This window comes from Ictidomys tridecemlineatus, chromosome 4 (assembly GCF_052094955.1).
Source record: "Ictidomys tridecemlineatus isolate mIctTri1 chromosome 4, mIctTri1.hap1, whole genome shotgun sequence".
NCBI lineage: Eukaryota > Metazoa > Chordata > Mammalia > Rodentia > Sciuridae > Ictidomys > Ictidomys tridecemlineatus.
The window spans coordinates 139029547-139050231 of NC_135480.1; the positions used below are offsets into that span (position 1 = coordinate 139029547).

A 20685-nucleotide genomic window follows, 5' to 3' on the forward strand; every position below is an offset into this window, starting at 1 on the left:
CTAAATACTAAGGGACATAAGATAAAGATCTGAGCAGTAGCATAGAACAGGAGTAGGGTTATTCAAAGCACACTTTCTCCCAAACCCCAGCATACACAATAACTCCCTCTGTGAGTAGCAGGTTTCGGTAGAAGATCAAAGAACTAATACTTGAGACTATATCAAGAAATCTAGTCATTAAAGAGCCAAAAATGTAGATCAGAATCTTCTTCCAGATTAAGTCAGGATATGAAGCAGAGGAAAATGAGCAAAAATATCTTTCTAGTAAAGTGAAGATTAAAAAAAAAGAAAGAAAGAAAGAAAAAGAAACCAGTAATCTGTAGTTCAAAGTGGACCCTTGAAAGGTAGGGCACTAAAATATGGTGTCTATTTGGAAACCTGTAGGCTGATAACTGCAACCACCACCACCACCCAATTGCTAATCATTTGTCCCAAGTTTCTGAAAATTATAAAACCAGTATAGAGAATTTAAGTCACTAAGTAAGAAACCAGGCATTTAGGAAAATTATCCAATAATCCTGGTACTTTTATCACTGCAGGCAGACTGGTTTCAATAGGAAGCCATTAATAGGTTTCTACTTGCCCCAGATAATTGGTATTTGGTATTTTTTATAGGTGGTTTGTAATACTAATGAATATTTTGTTGCTCTTGCTTTAACTTGTAAAATGAAACATTTAAAACCAGATGATCCCAATGCACTTCCCAGTTGTCATCTCTTCTAGGATAAAGCCTTACAAGGATAAAGCCACTGGTTCAGAACACATACACCTAGGAAAACAGAGCCACTTCTCTGACAGTGGAGAATGGATCTGAGCTATGACATTTCTGGTAGATAGCACCACTAGGAGGGTCTTGAGGAGCTCTGAATGATGTCACCGTGCTGATAGCTAATTCAACATGTTCCATAAAAGCCACAAGTGGGCATGTGATTCCACACCATATCTACCGACAGATCATATTTTTAGTCTGAGGTAATGTACTTTTCTCTGGATTTAACCCACAATTATGGTTCGACCTTTATTTTCTTGCATAGTGAGTCAGCATTATTTGATGCGGATAAAGAACATAAATGAATCTCCACACCTGCGATTATATAACCCATAAAAGTATAATCGGCAGTTTTATCATTTCCCATGACATTCTCCTAACCTTGTGCTCTTTGTAACTCAAAGGGCCCTTATGTACCAGCTTTTGTAACAGGGCGTATACCTTGTGTACATACCTGAAGCCTTGTTTGTCTGTGGTTGCTGTGGTGGTATCGACAAGAGCATTTTGGCAATAGGTGTTGCTGTTTGCATCAAATCTTTCATTCCTGCTTGACTTGTCAAAACCCAGGAAATGCAGTGACATGTGACTGCCTTCCCTTGTGTGTGCACAATGCCACCCAGCATTGTGTGACTCCTGAGTGCTGGTCTTGTGAAGGCAATTGCCACCTTGGCAAGCCCTCGAGGGAGCACCTTGTCCTGAGGAAAAAAAATCAAAGTAAAATGTTTCTGAATTTGTCTGATAGTCATAGTTCAAGTGCCGTGAAAATACTTGTCTTCTGTTCACTAATAGCCATTTTGTAGATATGCATGAGAGGGGAACATCACTAAAGAGATTAGAACATGATTTCAAACATATTATTTCAAGAACATATAATAGCCTAGTTTATCTTAAAATGTGTGAGTCTTAAAGCAACTGTTCACATATAAGTAAGTGGAAATACAGAGTCCTGGATAGGAGCCAATGGGGCCAAGTCCCAGAAGGAAATACTTGTAATATACTGCATTATTCAGGTCTCTAATCTCTTGGATTGTTATATAATGTTTCGTTCCACTATTTGAAAATGCTTCCAAACCACAGAAGGTCTTCAGCTTTGCAAATAAATGACTGTGCCAACATGTTTCTGCCACCCTGTTGAGCCACACTGTTAGAAGAATTCCCTTTAGCATAAGTTATTTTTGAGAAACTAGAGTCATTTGGTTGGAAACATCATAATTTTAATAACCATTTAATATAAGAATCTGGAATCTTATTTTGTTTTAATTGTGTTCAGGCATTAGCTAGGAGCAATGTAAGGTGTAGGGGAGAGAACGAGAGGACTAGGAAATTATTCCCGTTCTCAAGCTGCTCAAAGTCTAGGTTAGGAAAGAGACACATAATCACAATTATAAAACAGCATGATTAGGATTATAAGCAAGATTTCTAGGCCCGTGCTGAGATGAGGAAGAAGAAATAGAATCCTGATGGCATAATTTGAATTCCTGGATTCAGCTGTGTCTGAGGCTTACTCTCTTCTTGTTCTATTTGTTTGAATGCATTTTGTTTTATTTTGTTTTGCTAAAATAGTTTGAGCTGAGTTTCTTCTCTGTAGTTGAAAATGTTCTCATTGACATAGAGAATAAAAGTCAGATAAGAGTGGAAGCAGAGAGCTGAACCCAGAGGAATTACAGGTTCTAGATGAGGGTATTAAAGAAAAAAGAACACACCTCAATGAGCCAGACCCAGGGACGTCTTAGAGGTGTGACGGGAGAAAGGGAGGGAGAAGGTCATGACTGCTCTCTATAAAGCGCTCTTCACCTGAACATCTAGACAAGGGAAAGAGGTACTTGGGGACATAGGGCAGTTCTCCATGGAGTTCAGTCCAAGCCAACCTACAGAGTCTGCTGCACCCTATTAAGAAACCAAGGTGAAGAAGCAGAGACCAGTCCTGTCTGCATCTCCTTCTAGACCCCCTGAGTTGTTTCCAAGCTCTGTATAAACAGCCTACAGAGTACTCTGGCTCCTGCATGGAGTGGCTGGGCAGATCAGAGGTGAAGGGCCTGCTGAGCTTGGTGATGGTGTGAGGGTGAGTGTGTGTGCTCTGCTTCCCTGCCTCCCATCCTCATCTTTGAAGCCCATCCTTGCAGGTAACTCCAGGCAGGGCAGTAGATCAACCCCAGCCCTGGAGGAACAGGTGACAGGGGTTTCAGGGAGGTGGTGGTGCGTCTGTGCCAGCAAGCAGCTAAAGAGGGACTTCAATGCCCCTATTCAGATGCTGGGGATCAACCAGGTTGATTTGTCTCTTAGGATGGAATAGGGGGTGGGGGAAAGGCTAGGCAGGCTCAAGATAGATGGTAGTCCTGGGAAAAATTCAAACTACTAGTTTAAGTCTGCAAGCTCTGAATAGCTCCTTCAGCTGGTTCAATCTACGTGTGAACACTGACAAATCGGCATGAAGGGAGTGAGCATGAGGCCCGCACGTGAAGACACGTGCACGATGTATGGCTCAAGGTTATGTGGCCTCTCTCACAGGCAATCAGACGCATTTAAACTAAAACTAAGCTGAAGTATCATTTGATGGCTGATAACTTGGAGCAGGCAAATGAGAGGTTAGAGGGAGATTATCATTTTGGAATTATGATATTTACTTTATGGTACTTAAAAACACGGAATAGCCTTACCCTGAACCAAATAATATCTTAAGGATATTATTTAGCAAAAGAAAAAGTTATGCGCATAAAATGTTCACTATAAGCATTCCATGGAATATCAAATACATTAAGGAAAGTTCAGCTCAATGGCAACAGGCAAACAAAACACTGCAAAAATGTACATAAATATGCAACTAAAACCATGTGGAAATATGGAAAGTAGTTATGGTAACTTTTTAAATAAATAAGAAATATACAAAAAAGTCTTCATATTATGAAGTCTAACTGTATACATTTCAACAAAGACTAAGTTGAATCAAATAAGAAAACAAAGTAATGCATGTATTGAACAGTTTATGAATGAGAATTTAAAAAGAACACTATTCATGCATAGTGTTTGGGTGACGGAAAGACAAGCTCAATTCTAGAAAATAAAAACAAAGCTAAATGTGAAAAATAAAATTGTCCATTTAAAAAAAATTACCTAGCATTAAGTTTTTCTGACTTCAGGACAAGGAATAACTCCTTGAAAATACAATAAAAGCATTTATCACAAAAGAAAAATGATATAATTGATCTTATAAAAATAAAGAACTTCTGTTCATTAAGACACCCTAAGAAGCATAAAGTTCAAGTCATAAATGGGGAAGAGTTATTTGTGACAGATAAATCTGACAAAGTATTATATACAAGCTATACAAGCAATTGAAAAGTTAGCAAAAGACACAAATATATACTTTACATATGAAGAAATATAAATAACCATCAAAGAAGTGATAAAAATTTTATCACAAAAAACCAAGCCATTTTAAATTAAAGTCACACTAAGATATGTTTCATAGCAAGGTTGCCATATGCAGCTCCATGGGCTGTATACTGATCAACTCTAGGAGGCACCCTTCATATGCATATAATAAAAAGAGCATCCCCTGAAGCTGGGCAGTGCATTGATCCTATTTCATACCATTAAACTGGTAGAAATTCAAAAGTGTGCAATAACAAGTCTCAGTGTGATTTTGAAATAATGGAAATCTCAGTCACTGCTTATGAAGTGCAAATTGATGCAATTCCTTTGAAGAATAGTTAGTCATTTTCTTCCATTATCTACTAAGATGCAACTAAATCTTGACTTTTTGATATCTAATAAGCATAGTGGACAAACTGGAGTAGAAAGTCAAATATTCCCTATGAATTGACAAAATCCTACAACATGTGGACATAGGTATCATTAATCGAATTTAAAAGATTTAAGAGGATGTTGAGAGGTTGAGTTTTGCTATTAGGTTCTCTGGTTATTCTATTACTCCCCCACCCGGACCCCACAGTCGAAGGACTGAACTCAGGTTCTTGTGCTCTAGGCAAGCACTCTGCCACTGAGCTAAACCCTTCTATTACCTTTTATGATTCCTGTAGTTATGACAATATCTACATCAAGGTACCTATAAACAGACCAGATGTATTTGTCGGGGTAAGACTAAGCTTCTATAAATATTGCCCAGGAATCCAGTGTCCTGATGATAAAAATCAGTTCCACTCCCATTAGCAGGGGAGCTTTACTCTTTGAGGTCACCTTGGCAGATTTCTTCCACATCACTGTCCTTCCATTCCCTAGGTATCAACTCTATTTGTATAGTCAGAGCTGACTTCTGGCCTCATGTAGCTTCCCACTTGTAGAGAAAGGAAAGAGATTGTGGAAGAGGTGCTGGTAGGATGTAGATTGGAACCCCCAAGAGAAAGAGTAAATTTCTGGGAGTGGACACAGAGCAGTCATAGACCATCTGCGACATTGTTGCTATGGAAGATGGCAGTAATAGATTTTGGTGGAAAAGTAGCAGTCCATACCTCACATGGAATAATAGTTTTCTACCAAGGGGAACAATGCCAGCCAATCCACCCTAACCAGAGATGTAAAGAATACGATTCCAAATATGGAGATGATAAAGTAACATTTTAAAGATGTGCTTAGAAGACAAGTCCATAAAAATTTTTCAGGGCTTTCTACTTTTAAACAGACTTATGAAGATGTGCAGACTTTTGACTAGAGGATGAAAGGAGGAAATGTAATATTTTTCCAGTCACTGAAACTTCTATATATTTAGTTATTCAGAATATGAGAACAAATTTGGCTGAATGACAGATTAATCTCCATCTAACATGGAAAAAAGTACATTATCAATGTGTTATTGCCACAAATTGAGAATATTAGCAAGGTGACATGGTCATTATAAGTAAACAGTTTTGTGGGATGGAACTTTGTATGTTAGCCAAAAAGAATCATAAAGCCCCTTGTTAGACAGGTTATTCACAATTCTAGGAACAGAAAATGATGATAATGCTAATTAATGACTTTTTAAAATTCTTTGAGCTGGGTATGCTAGTTGGAGACCCTGATTCTTACTATAAAGTGTGCATTCTATCTGTGCCAACTCAGGTTGAACAATGGTTCAGAAGACCTGGAAGTAATAAACTATTAGCTCATCATTGAACAGATACTATGTGGTCTATACAAAAACCTGATCCTTCAAGGTTTTTTCCACCATGGTTTTGTATTTAGAAACAATGAGTTTATTTCCCCAATTTTATGAATTTTGCCTTTATAGGGAAAACACCAAGAGTATCTTCCTATATGCTTACTGGGGTAAAATAAGTTTTCCCTGCACATCATCGATGACACCCCAGGTAGGGACAAACATTAACAACAAACAAACAAAAACACCCACTTCTATTAGAGTTAGTTTGGGGACTGATTCAAATATTAGTAGAAACTATAAAAATAGATACATAATGTTGATTTCAATTTCTTGAAGCTGTGTACTCCAGTCAAATGGAGAAATGAATAATTCACAATTATATGGGGCAGAGTGGAATCTATGTGCATAGTGCTTCTTAAAATAATGATTAAAAAGTATATTTGGCATTAGCTTAGTGCTTCTTAGAATTTTGCTATCTGGAGGGATTGAATTGCTGAAGTAATTTCATATTTGAAAAAATATATCATGGAAAATCAACTAGTTAATGTTATGTGGATTATCCAGAGTGCTTCCAGGACTTTAAACTGTTGAAGTCCATTTTCTGAGAGAAGCAGTTTGGAAGAGACGGTTTGGAAGATTCCGTGTGTTTACAGAGTTTATGATCCATGTGTTTGCAAAAGAAGCTGGTCTTCATTACAGGGAATATAAGGGCAAGAAATGTGCCATTGCTTTTTTCACTAAGAAAGTGACATCCTAATAGAAGCATCTCCAAATGGTTTAAAGAGAGCCTTTGAAATGTGGGTCCAGGATAAACCATGATACCATCTCCTGAAAGAAACTATTTCCTTCATTCACACACCATTTGTTTTTGAAATGTTTTAAACTCTACATGCTAAATTGCAGTTTCATGCTCTAATGCCATAGTAGTCTGACTTCAGAGAGAAATTGTGTTCCTGACTCCCAGGATGTTGTGCTTTCCAAAACCAATCAGGACTGCTTACTAATGATTCTGGATTAATGCCTAGTTTTGTTTTAGTCTTTGAAGGAGGGACAATGGTAGGGAAATCATCTTTTGCCCTTCCTAAAATGATTGCAAACAACCATTAAAAAAAAAAAACACAGCAATGATGCCCTTTTAGAATATTTCTGAAGCGCCATCCAAACATGCTAATCATTATTTATGTTGTCACAACATCTAAGAATTGCAACTGAAACAATAAGACACAGGAGCAAAATATTGTAAATTTTGTGAAATTCATACTTCCCCAGGGTATCCATTCCTGGGTCAGTTTGAAATAATAAGAACTATGTTTCTCAGACTTTAATATCTGTGGTGTTGCAAGGTCTGCACCCCCACCAAAAAATTGTCATTATTAGGGGTAGGCTTGGGTTGTCACACATGGTCACAAATGAGCTGCTCTCTGCTAACCCATTACATTTTTAAAAGAATGTATTCGCATAGGTGAAGTTTGCATGGCATAAAATTATAAAATTGTGATTAAAATTACAAAATCAGCTATTTTAAAGTGAATAGTTCAGTGACATTTAGCACATTTATCGAGCTCCAGATCATTTCCATCACTTCAAAATAAAACTCTTTACTCATAAAATGGTCCTTTTGCATTCCTTCCTCCCCAGTCCCTGGCAACTACCAATTCATGGTGTGTCTCGTCTGCTTCTTTTTTCTCCCTCCGTTCCTTTTAGTGAGAGTTCCTATCAAGGCTGTTGCTGTCTATAAAATCATCAGGCAGCACCTCCCCAATGCCATTTAGAACTTAATAAAATGGTCACTGCAGATAAAGGCATGCTCTCTCTTGGTGGTCATTAAGCTGCCAGCATCCCTCTGCTGCCTGGCTGCTATCTTATGTCCCTGGTTATCTGATCTCCTGGGCATTGCTGTGTCCCTACATCTGAGCTGCCATGAGTGATCTATAGGCATCTTCAGAGAGCCAGTGAGAATGTATTTTATGAGTCCATTAATATCCCTAAGCCGCTGTGGGGAGACTGTGTCTATCTCTTCTCCTATGTATTTCTAGAATATGGGGAACAGGGATAAATCAAGTATTCTTCAAATTTCTCTGTGTAGGTAAAAAGGTGACTTTTCATTAATTGAGAAGTTTTTCATTAATGAATTTCTGCTTGCTCGATCCCTACATTATAATCAGAGATCATGATTGGGAGGGGGCATTGGAGGATCAGAAGCCAATCTCAATAGCAATTGGCCAGTTGTGATTAGATTCAGCTCTCATCCCTGACAACCATGGTATCACCATTTACCTGACTGCTGCTCTCTTTGCTTAGAAGGTGTTATTTCATAGAGGATCTTCATGCTTTGCTTAAAAATGCACTTTTGATAGGCAATGTATAACTATCTCCAAGCAAGTCCAAAAATGTCTGAATACTAGTGGATTTCAGCTTGAATTTAGGCTCAAACTGGAACTCTATCTAAATGCAAGTATAAAACTGAATATTGGAGCCAGGTGCAGTGGGGCACACCTGTAATCCCAGTGGTTTGGGAGGTGGAGGAAGGAAGATTGCAAGTTCAAAACCAACCTCGGCAATTTAGCATGGTGCTAAGCAACTCAGTGGGACCCTGTCCCTAGTGAATTACAAAAAAGGGCTAGAGATGTGGCTCAGTGGTCGAGTGCCCCTGAGTTCAATGCCCCGTATCCCCAGGCTCTCCCTTGCAAAACAAACAAACAAACAAACAAAAACCCCTGCATATTGGAGCAATAACAAAGCTGAAATGTTTTTGTAACTTTCAACATTAAATCGACCAAGGGTGTCTATAAAAAGAAAGAGCTAAAGGGAACAGACCCAAATCAGGAAGGATGTTTTAATACATATACATCTATGCATGTAAGTAATAACTGTGAAAAAATCCATATGTAAAAACATCTTCAGATGCTGATTGCTACTCATAAGAAAAAATTTACAAAAATATGCACAAATCAAAAATGAACATGAAACCATAAAACTAGCAGTTTTGTGAACTAATGGAGTTTTTCTTAAAAATGAATGTACTCTTTCTTTTCTGATCGATAAAATAAGTTCCATTTTGCTCGGTATAGCAGGGAGATACCATGAGAATTCTCCTTCTGACATACAACTGAAAATGCAAGGTAAAAATATCATAAGTAGCTATCAAATGCATACTTGGCCCACTAAGAAAGGAAATATTCCAGAAGTCAAAAGAACAAAGAAGAAACTGAAAATGGGGAGATAAACAAATTGGTCCTGCCCTTGAGAATTTTCATTCTTAAGAAACAGAGGGTTGAAGAGGCAGCTCAGAAGAGTGTCTGGGTTGAGTGAAGAGACGTAGGAACTGAGATGCCATATCTTTTAAGGACTTGCACTCAAAAAGGAATGCAGTAGGAAAATAAGTTTTGTGAATGACCGGATGGAGATGGAATGTAGTCATAGCTCCTTAGCCTCGGTTTGTGGGTGGAAGAAAATTCTTCCTTCCTTGAGATTTCATAAACACAGGCTCACACTCATTGTTAGTGGTCCAGCCCTTACACAACTGCCATCCCCCCAAATACTGATGAAAGGGACAGCAGAAAGACAAGAATAAAATTTCCTTCTTCCTCCAAAGTAACTGAGTAACAGATATACTTACACATCTTAAATTTAGTGATGATAAAGTGGTAAATTGAGAACATTTACAACAATCTCAATATGATTCCCTCTCCCATATGGAGATTTGTATAAAGTCTGTAATCCTGTTCTATTCCCCAACACATTCTTGGACGTGTTATTTAAACAAATGAGCCTTTTAAGACTTTCTGACTTTGGAGCTGGTTGCTGTGTTTTGTAAAATGTATCATCCTCCAAATGAAATTTTATGTGTTTTGCCAAGTAATGTTATTCAAACTGATAAGTTAATTTGAGATTTCATTAGTTAGTCCAGAGGAGAGCTTTAGACTTTCTTCTTTACTCATTATGTGCAAAGATATAATATAACTAATAATTTTCTTGAATCCCTTAGTTATGCAGTGATTTGAGACTATTTGTTTTATTTAAATAAACACAAGACAAAGACAAATAGTACATGATAATTTGCTTTGAAAGATCAAATAAGCTGTAGGAAAGTCATTGAAATTAAAATTACAATGGATGATCTAAGCAGTGAATTAAAAATGACTGAATCAAATATAAGTAAACAAGAGTATAGATTTAAGAAACTTATTTGTGATGCAGCAAAGGGAGATGAAGATATGGGAATTTTGAAATAGATTCAAGAACACAGAGGCTCAAGTGACAAGGCCCAATATAAGTCTAACGTAAATAAGAGCTAAGAATTCTGAAAAAACAATGAAGATCATGAAACCCAGATCTAAATATCACAGTTATTCCCAAAATGAATAAAAATAAAACATGTAGACATACATAGTAAAAATTAGAATACCATGAAAAAGGCAGAGCAGAGAATATTTATAAATGACTGAGGGGAAAAAAATGATAGCATAGAATCATCATTTTACCTAAATTTTTAATCGAGATAATTTCAGAACAAAAAAGGAGAGTGTCTCAAGTTCTGGTAATGACAGAACAAATAATCTGGACTGCAGCCTCCACTGAAAGATAACTGGAATAACCGGGCACAACTATTTATATAGACAAACCTCTTAAAAACATAAAACTTGTTAACAAGATAGTGAAGTTCTATGAAGCAAGTAGGAGCCCTGAAAAGAGATCCCAGTTTATGGTCTGCCTTTACCATGGGCATTTTAGGATTGTGGAAGGCATAATGAGCATCTTAGATGCCAAGTTGCAGTATTAACAACCATGCTGTACTTGCCCCAGATCTTGCAGAGAAGTGCAGGGTAGTCCTGAGGAGAGCCTCTTGCTTTAATCCCAAGATCCTGGGATGATTGTTTTGGAAGAGCTGAAGATGGTAGGAGCTTTGCAGCAGCAAATGCACATACTCTTTGGAAGATGATCACATTTTTTTGTAGGTATCTGTTTATATTAAGTCCCTAACACATGATATCTAGCAAAGCCAGAGGAAAAGAAAACATGAACAGAATCCTGAAGAAACCACAAACAATATAAAGAGAAATGGTTCAAATTATCCGACAAACTTTAAAGGGTGAGTGTTTGACAAAAGTGAAAGAGGAGAGACAGTGGGACCAAAAATGAATAACAAGAAGATGCTTCTTGAACTAAAATGGTCTGTGTGAAGATTTCACTGGATAGGAAGTGGACACAATTGAAGGGAAAATTGATAAATTGGCTGAGGTAGAAGAAAAATTCCATAAGGAAGCACAGAGAGATAAAGATAAAAAATTAGAGAATTTTATTAATTTTATTAATTATTTTATTAACTCATTCAGTTGAATCACTGAATGAGTTAATAAAATAATCTAATAAGACAAAACTGGATTCCCAGTAGGAAGTTCTGTCTGGGAGCCTTCCAGTTATCCTCCAGTGGAGGCTTCAGTCCAGATTATTTGTTCTGCCATTACCAGAACTTGAAAGACATAATGGCTTAGGTTTAAAAAGTTCTGTGAACTTGAAGCAGGATAAATAAATTTTAAAAAAATTCTAACAATAAAGACAACTCAGTAAAGCTGAATTTAAAAAAAAAAGACAAAGAGAGAAAACACTTAGCAAGAGCAACAAGGAAGCAAAGTATCAGGGAAAGGAACAACCATTAGATTGACAATTGATGGCACAACAGAAGCCAATTAAGGGAGATGGCACTGAGATGGAGCCATCAAAGTGCTAAAATAACTGTCAATCTGCAAGTCCTCATTCCAGGAATTACTATCTTAATAGCATGTCATAGTGTATTATATTAATTAAAAATTCTTAATGAAGAATTAAGAGTGAAGGCAAAATAAATACATCTTTAGACCAAAACATCTGACATAATTTATCACCAACAAATTTTCACTAAAATAAATAAAGAAATAAATCACTATAGGGTATTCTCAAGTATAGGTAGAATTATTCTGAGTATCAATTTGGAGATGCAAGAATGAAAAACAAACAATACAAAGGAAAAAGAGGCCAATATATCTAAAGAAATATTATTGAATGATGTACAAAGCACAATCATTATAATGTCTTGTGCTTGAAATATCTGTTTAAATATGCTTGAATTTTTAGGTAATGTGTATGGATAAGTGATTAGAAAGAAACATTTAAATCAAAGTAAAAAACAGATTTCTGCTTCCAGCCAAGATGAAATAAAGAAGACTAGATTTGCCTTCCAGCCTGTTTAGTCTTCAGTTATAATAGAAAAATAAATTGAAAAACTGGAGCTCACAGTTTTATAACTTTCATGTTCGTGGACAGGTGGGTCCATTGCTGTGGTGGTACAGTACATCATGGTGGAAGTCATGATAAGAGGATGCTGCTCACTTAATGGTGGCGGGAGGTGAAAGAGAGACAGAAAGAGAAAGAGGACAAAGTCCCTCCATCCTCTTTAAGGGCATGTCCCCCAAGGACCTAGAACTTTCCACTAGGTTTTACTTCTCAAAGTTTCTACCACCTCCCAATTTGCCAAACCAGGGGCTAAGCCTTTAAAAGACATTTCAGATACAAACTCTATCAAGACTGTAAGAACCAATTCTAAACAAATTCCTCCAGAATCCTGAAAAGAAGGATACTTCAAAATCATTATGTGAATCCAGAATTATTCTTATTTTTTAAAAATTTGGACAAAGATATCACAGGAAAAGAAACTACAGACTATTATCCTTCTTAAACAAGATGCAAAAATTATTAACAAACAATCAAATTCAAAGTCTCTAAAAAGGATACAACTTTATGACTAAGTGTAATTTATTCCAAAAATGGAAAGTTGTCTTAACTTTTGAAAATCAATTAATATAATTCTCTGTAGGATTACCTCAATACTCAAAGCAGAATCATTTGGTAAACTTCATTATCTATCTCTGGATTTCAAAGGCTTTACCTGTTAAATGGGATCCAAGAAAAAAATCTATGACCAATGTTACAAAATAGTGAAAGGTTGAAGCCTTTATCCTATGATCAGAAATAAGACAAAGATGTCCACCTGTACAGCAGTTCTACCTTGGAGCATGCATATGCAGAGGGAGACACCTGCACTCCCACATCCACTGCAGACTATTCATAATAACCAAGATATGGAAATGGGGTAGATATACCTTGGAATATTAATCAGTCTTTTAGGAGAAGGTAATCCTGTCATCTGTGACTACACTGATGAATCTGAAAGACATTAGGCAAAGTTCAATAGCCAGACAAAGAAGGACAAATAGCATATGATCTCATTCTTATGTGGAATCTAAAAACACATTCAACTCCTAAATCAGGGAGAGAATGTTGGTTGCTAGAGGCTGGGTATTTGGAGAAGTGGTGATATTTGAGTAGAGAGTATGGAGATTCACTTAGGCAGCATGAATAAGTTCTGGAAAGCTAATGTACAGCATGGTGACTGCAGTTAATAATATTGCATCTATACTTAAAATTTGCTAAGAAAGTTGATTTTTAAATATTATCAACACAAAAGACAAGTGAAATGGAGCTGAAATGGAAAACACAATACCCAGTAATATCAATATAAGCTCAAACATTTAAGTAAATAACCATCAACAATGAGACATACATTGGAAAGGATTTAAATGAATTTTAATGTGTGCTAAGGAAAATTTTAATAGATTAGCTGAGGAAAAGAGTAAAAGTGTTATATTTAGATTTTGATAAGTGAAAAGATGCATGTAAGTTCTAAACTAATTCACTGAAATACAGTAAGGACAACATATAATTCTTAAGCTAAAAGAACAAGGAATTAAAAAGCCTAACAATGTGAGATGGTGGATATGTTAATTACTTAAATTGTAGTAATTTCACAAGGCATATGTATATCAAAATATATGCAATTTTGTTTGTCAATTATTCCTCAATAAAGCTGAAAAAGGACAAGACAAAAATCAACTATATCACTTAGACTAAATATAAAAGTAAAAAAATTATTGGGAAAAAGAAGAAACAAATTATATATGTCATGTTCATACAAAATATATACAAAACAGGAATACTGCTATAAGCTACATATATTTTTCTTAAATTGCTAACCAATAGAGAAATTCAGAAATGCACACCCAAATAACTAATTAATCAAGGAAGAAATATCAATCAAATTTAGAAAGCATTTTGAATTGAATGAAAATTCATATATTATATCCCAATTTATAGGTGCTGCTAAAGACATGCCCAGAGTGTCAAACGAAATGATGGAAGGCTGAAAACCTATATATCTAAGGCTATAAAAGTTGGAGAAGGAAAAGCAAACTAAGCTAAAAAAGTAGAATAAAGGGGTTGGGGTTGTAGCTCAGTGGTAAAGCGCTTGCCTTGCAAGTGTGAGGCCCTGGTTTTGATCCTCAGCACCACATAAAAATAAATAAATAGAAATAAAGATATTGTGTGCATCTACAACTAATATATATACATATATAAAATGGAATAAAGAAAATTAAAACAGACATTAAAGAAAAGAAAGAAATGAACAAATCACAGTAGAGAGGACCAACAAAGCCAAAAGTTCTCTGAAAATCTAACAAAATAAAGGGGTCCTGACAAATATAATCAGAATGTAAACTTCTAACAGATTTTCAAATAAAAGAAATTAAACCCAGAAGGAAGGGTAGGAAACAAAGAGTAAAAAATAGGCAAAGACATTTCTAAAAGAGTGGTGACATAAAATAGAAATTCACTGAATAAAATAAGGACACCATTATGAGAAATTTGGGTTTGTCAATCAAGGTGGAGCAAAAATTTGTAACAGACAAATATCACATGAATCACCCAGAGGGCTTGCAGGTGGCTGGATGTCACCCTGGAGTTTCTGATTCAATAGGTCTGAATGGAGCCTGAGACTGCATTTCTAAAAGGTTTCCAGGTGAGGTGGATGTTGCTCCAACGTTGAGAACCTCAGTTGGTTGCACCACCAGGAAATGGAACTCAACCCCACTTTAGTGTTTGCAACAGCTGACTACATACTGGGATTTCTTGAGAAGGTTTAGATGCATGCCCACACCTGCCTCACACCGCGCCTTACTAAATCAGAATCTGTTTTGTTTTATTTTTTAATTCCCTAGATGATTCAAATGGACAAACAGGCAAAAACCACTATTCAGGTTTTATAAATGCTTCTAATACTTCAACAAAACAAATATGCACTCTCAAGTTTGCAAACCCAGCTATCTGAGGAGGTATAATATTTAGTTTAGGGACCCAACAAGCCTGGGAAAGAATTGTATACCTTGATCATAGATACAGGTATGCAAGCAAAACTTTAAAATGTGTGAAAAAAATCAAGCAAGCGAATGGAAGACAAAATTTTGAGACTGTCCAAATTGTTTAATAATTGAATAATGATATTCCACAAATATCATTATTGTATTTTATTTTTGCAACAAATACATATAAAATAAATATTCATTTACACTGCTACTGAAACTGAAAGATTTTCAAGATGTAAAGTACCTGAGGAGTTCTGCAATCCAACGTACAGATAGGAAATTTACCTTTATTTGAACATAATATTTAGATGTTAACAATGAGCCTGACTATGTAGAATAATAGGAACATGGTCAATGACAGAATGTTCATTTGGCATCTCTGAACTTAAATTTTCATTGAATAGCATTTTAGTTTTCCACGGTTGCTATAACAATTGCTATAAATGTGGAAGTTTAAACAAGCAATATTCTCTTATAATTTTGGAGACCAGAGATGGAAATTAGCTTCATTGGCTGATATCAGAGGAGGGAAAGACCTGCTACCTCCAGAGGCTATATGTAGGGGAGAATCCATTTTCTTGTCTTTTCCAGTTTATAAAGTGTGATTCTTTGCATTCCTTGGTTCCTAGCCCCTCCGCCAGCCTCAAAGACAGCCACATAGCATCTTGTTGCTCATATTGCCTTCTGTTTCTGTAGACAAATGCCCTTTGCCTCCCTGTTATTAAAACACATATAATTGCATACACAGCCACCTTGAATGTCCATGAAAATCATATCAAGATTTTTACTTAAATCACATCTGCACACTTTCCTTTTTCATATAAAATTTATTTTCCAGAGATGTCTTTGGGGCCTTTATTCAGCATTGAACAGTTCTATAAAACTTAATCAGGGTAATTACACCATTTCTTATCCAACTGCACTTGCTTGTAGTCCCCTGATTTTAGCTGACTTTAAAAATCAATAATTTTGGAGGGGATGGGGATGTGGCTCAAGCGGTAGCACATTTGCCTGGCATGCGTGCGGCCTGGGTTCGATCCTCAGCACCACATACAAACAAAAGTGTTGTGTCCATCAAGAACTAAAAAATAAATATTAAAAAAATTCTCTCTCTCTCTCTCTCCCTCCCTCCCTCTCTCACTCTCTCTTTAAAAAAATAATAATAATTTTGGAGGTCACACTGCTAGCTTTGCTATAGATGACATCTCTGGTATGTAAGTCATGATATAAGAGTTGCCTAAATTTCTTTTGAGGGACTTGAAAGCAACTTTTGTTGAAACCACTGACTTTCTTGGACCTGTACAAGTGTGTGACAGATGACCTTTTGAAGTCAGGAAGAGAAAAACTCCATTCCAGATGATGCTAATGATGCCACTTCCTCAACATGCATCTTATAAAAACTCAAAGTTTGGTTACACATGTACTGATTACTTCATCTTCCATTACCTATACCCATACCTTAAATCACCTGCCCCTTTTTTTCCATAAATAGCCCCAAATTCTGTTCTTGGTGAGATGAATTTGAGGCTTGGGTCTACCCCTCCACACCTGGCTGCCCTGCAAATAAACTTTTTTCTCTTGCAAAACTTTTCTGTATCAGTGATTGGCATACTGTGTGGTAGGCAAAATGGCCTCATTCAGTAATACATTTAGCTTTCCAAAGGATAAGATTGGGGTCAAAGTCAAGTTGCAGACTTTGGTCAGATACAAAGTGAGAAACACAATCTCTTGGCATCCATATACACAACATATGAGTTTGTAAACTGTTTGTAATTAACAAAATAATACAAGGATGGAGATATAGATCAGTGGTACAACACTTGCCTAGTGTGTTAATGTGTGTGAGTCTATACACACATACACGTACACACACTAAAATATATGTTAATATATTAAAGTGTTTTTAATATACATATATATAACTATTGAGTTTTGCACTTAATGATCTTGCAATTTTCTATAGACAGCCTATTTGATTCAAGAAGCAAATTTTAAATAAACAAAAAATAAATAAAAAGCAAAAATCATTATAATTGCCACTCATATCTGTGAATGCTCCCTGTAGGGAACAATAGTTAAATCTCTTTGCTCTAGAAGCTGGCTATTCATTTGAACTACTATTTGAATTACATAATTAAATTAGTGTTATTTATTGATTTATTGGGGTAAAGGGGAGCTTTTTATGAAAACCACTGAATGCAAACATTCAATGGTCAAATTGATAAATATGTTGCATAATCTGTGCACAAGACAACTGTAAAAAAATGAAAAAATTACTAACATCTTAAAATAGTCTACATTCAAATCGCCACATTCATGTTTTTAGTGTCTTTAATCTCTCCTTCTGCTTTAAGGAAACAAAGAGAAAACTGTAGAAAAAAACACTAATTGCTATTTATGCAAGATTATCTCAAATTCTGAGCACACCCTGTTTCAAGAGATAGCCTTGGTTTATAAGGTTTAGCAAAACCTACTTAAACTGAAACAATCCTTGTATGGAAGATTTAATCTGCTGTTTCTTTTAGAGACTTTACTAATCTGTGAGTGTCCTGATTATATAAGGTAAAAGGCATCTACCCTCAGTAACATGGGATGAAGAGAAAAACAATGATAGGATATCTGAGGAGCAGAAGAAATCAGAGGTGAGAAAATTTTGCTAAGTAGAGAAGAAGGGAAGATGAACAGGAGCCCACCAACCCATCTGTTCACTTACTCAAATTCCTTTTTTTTAACACCAACTTGCCAGTCAAGCAGATTTTCTCACCACAAACAAGGTCTATTTTTTCAAAAATATTAAAACCCAAGTGTCAGTATTAAAACCTAAATAGGACTAAGAACAATGTGATATTTGATAAAATTATAGTCATCAAATAATATAGGGATAGATCTATTGTCAAATTAACCAAAGGCTGACCCATCCACCCATGCTTAAGGTAAGGAGCCCAGGAATGGGGCACATGGCTGAGCAAGAGAAAGTCAGCTTCAGTCTAGGATTTTGAAATTCAAAAATGCAAAGAAGCTGTCTTAGTCCTTTCAGGCTGCTATAACAAAAATATCCAGAGACTAGATGGCTTAGAAACAGCAGAAATTTATTTCTCACAGTTCTGGGGGCTAGAAGCCCAACATCAGAGCACCAGCAGGGTCAGGTTCTGTGAGGGCCTCCTTTGGGTTGCATTTCTTGTGTCTTCACATGGCAAAAATTGGCAGGAGACTTTTCTAGGGCCTCTTCTAAAAGGTTGCTAATTCCATTCATGAGGGCTTTACCTCATGACTTAATTACATCCCAAAGGCCCCACTTCCTAATACCGTCAATGTAGATTTCAGCCTATGCATCTTGAGGAAATGCAAACATGCAGTCCATTGCAGAAGGTATTTTTGTTTTACCATCCACTTAAGGTTTCTCAACATATTTGCATTTTCAAAAATTTTGGTTACTCAAGTGGGTAGGAGATTAGAATCCTTCCATCTTGTCAGTGTCTGAGGTCTGAAAGGAGGCTTCCTGTAAATGAGAGAGTGGTTTCAGTGGTTTCATTGGGAAGTCATGGTCTTTTTTGTTTTTGTTTTTGGTATAATAACAGCATTCACAAAGAGTTGGAAAAAGTCACATGCAAAAAAATGAATGAACTATTACCCTATATTACTTATTTATCTGTGTGTGTGTGTGTGTGTGTGTGTGTGTGTGTGTGTGTGTGTGTGAGAGAGAGAGAGAGAGAGAGAGAGAGAGAGAGAGAGAGAGGGAGAGAAAGAAAGAATTAGCTTGTCCCTATGAAAGAAAAGATTAATATTCTTTGTCGAGAATGCCAAGTTGAAGTACCAACCCCTCTCTACCTAGCACACAATAAAATACAAAGCCCTGGGTCCAGCCTTAAAATGTGCCTCTGTGGCCACTTTGTTCTCACCAAAGCCATTTTTCCCTCTATAAGGAAAGGAAAGAGAAGAAAAAATCTTTCACCCATATAAACATTCCCAGGAATATACTCTTCTACAAAATAAGCTCTGGTACTCCATAAGACAGAAATACAGATCTCAGACATTGTAGTTTGTGTGCGGGAAAGATCTGCTCTTCAAGTGAGTTTAAAGTTGAAGAATGTCTGATGAATAAATGATGCTTAGTAAATATGTGTTGAAATTAAGTCGGCAGGTATAGTAACCTGTCTCCAAAGCTAGGGCTTCTACCTCCCTTCAGTAACTTCTGACTTAGACCTTTCTTATGTAACTACCCAACCAAGTACAATCAAGGATGTGCTCATCCAAAGAATGAGATGACACGCCAAGTGTGTCATGAAGCTCTGTGCTTTCACTGCCTGGACATCAAATAAACCAGTGTTTGAATCCACAAACAACTGTGAACTGGGAGCAGAAGAAAGTGGCAAAACACAGCTGTTTGGGCTTGGCGGAGTACCACTCTGCATATTATGTAACAGCTGTTGTGTAATTGTGCATTTAATTCAAAACACATTTATGAAAGACAAAACAATTCAACTTAAAAAAAAACAGGTGGGAGGAGAATTGAGAGAAAAGTTGAAAAGAACACAGAAATTTCTATGTGGTCTTTAAGCAAGATGGGCAAGGTAGACAATGACTTCAGAATGGTATTGCCTTAGAATCTAGGGACCTGCTAATTTCCCAAATTGTTCCATCTCTTGTTTTTACAAATAAAATTTATTAAAAACACCTACACTTATGACCTATTATCTATAGTGTCTTTTGAGCCAAGTAAGTTACAATAGAAAATGGCCCAAAGAGCTGAAAATACTTCTTTACATAAGTTTGCCTTAGATGAATAAAGACTAGGTGTCTAAGAGGGTGACATTCACCTGGAGAACCAAACCAGCTCATTCTGGAACCTCTCTGGGAGCCCTCTTACAGAGAAGAGGGGAGGGAGAAGAGATACCATATTTCACTGCAAGATTTTCACACTTTATGCTAATTTTTAAAAATTTCTTTGCCAAAAAAGTAGATGATGACCATTGTGTGAAGCTTTTTAAAAACTTATGCTGGTGTTACTTTAAAAAACTATTTATTACTAAACTGTCTTTTGTACAAGATTCTGATGCCTGGAATACTCGTGAACATAGGTTAATATGGTGGTGACGATTATTCGGTGAAATACGGTAGAAATAAGAGCTCTAGTTTTGGAGTCACACTGGCTTGAAACGAAATTTTGTCCTGTACTTATTATATCTGTGACCATAATCAAGGTAATTATCCTCCCTCTGTCTGTAAAGTGAGGATACCAAATGAGGATGGAGAGAAACTAAGGCTCCAGGTTTGGAAAAACTATTTAATAACTTAATTTCCTTATCTAAATCTCATATTCAGGCGAGTAGACAATTTCACTAGAAAGAAATGGTTATTATAAATTCTTAATAATCAGAGCATCCAAAGAATTTTATCTTGTTCTTATTTTAACTTTTTTTCTGAAGCTTCAGTACAATAAAGCATTGTACTTAAAATGGGAGTCCTGCAGTTAAAAATTGTACTTTTTGAAAGTTCCCAGCTTGAAACACTAAGAACTTAAACTATTTGGGAGTACTGTTGAAATTCTTTCTTTATCAATTGCATGTAGCAATGATTGGTTG

The 20685-nt window shown here is 36.2% G+C and overlaps 1 protein-coding gene across 5 annotated transcripts in view; it reads left to right on the forward strand.

The window, feature by feature from the left end:
• The window catches only part of Aldh1a1 (aldehyde dehydrogenase 1 family member A1), a 144379-nt gene that overhangs the window by 73511 nt on the left and 50183 nt on the right, over nucleotides 1-20685 (forward strand). The gene's annotated exons all lie outside the window — the stretch shown is intronic.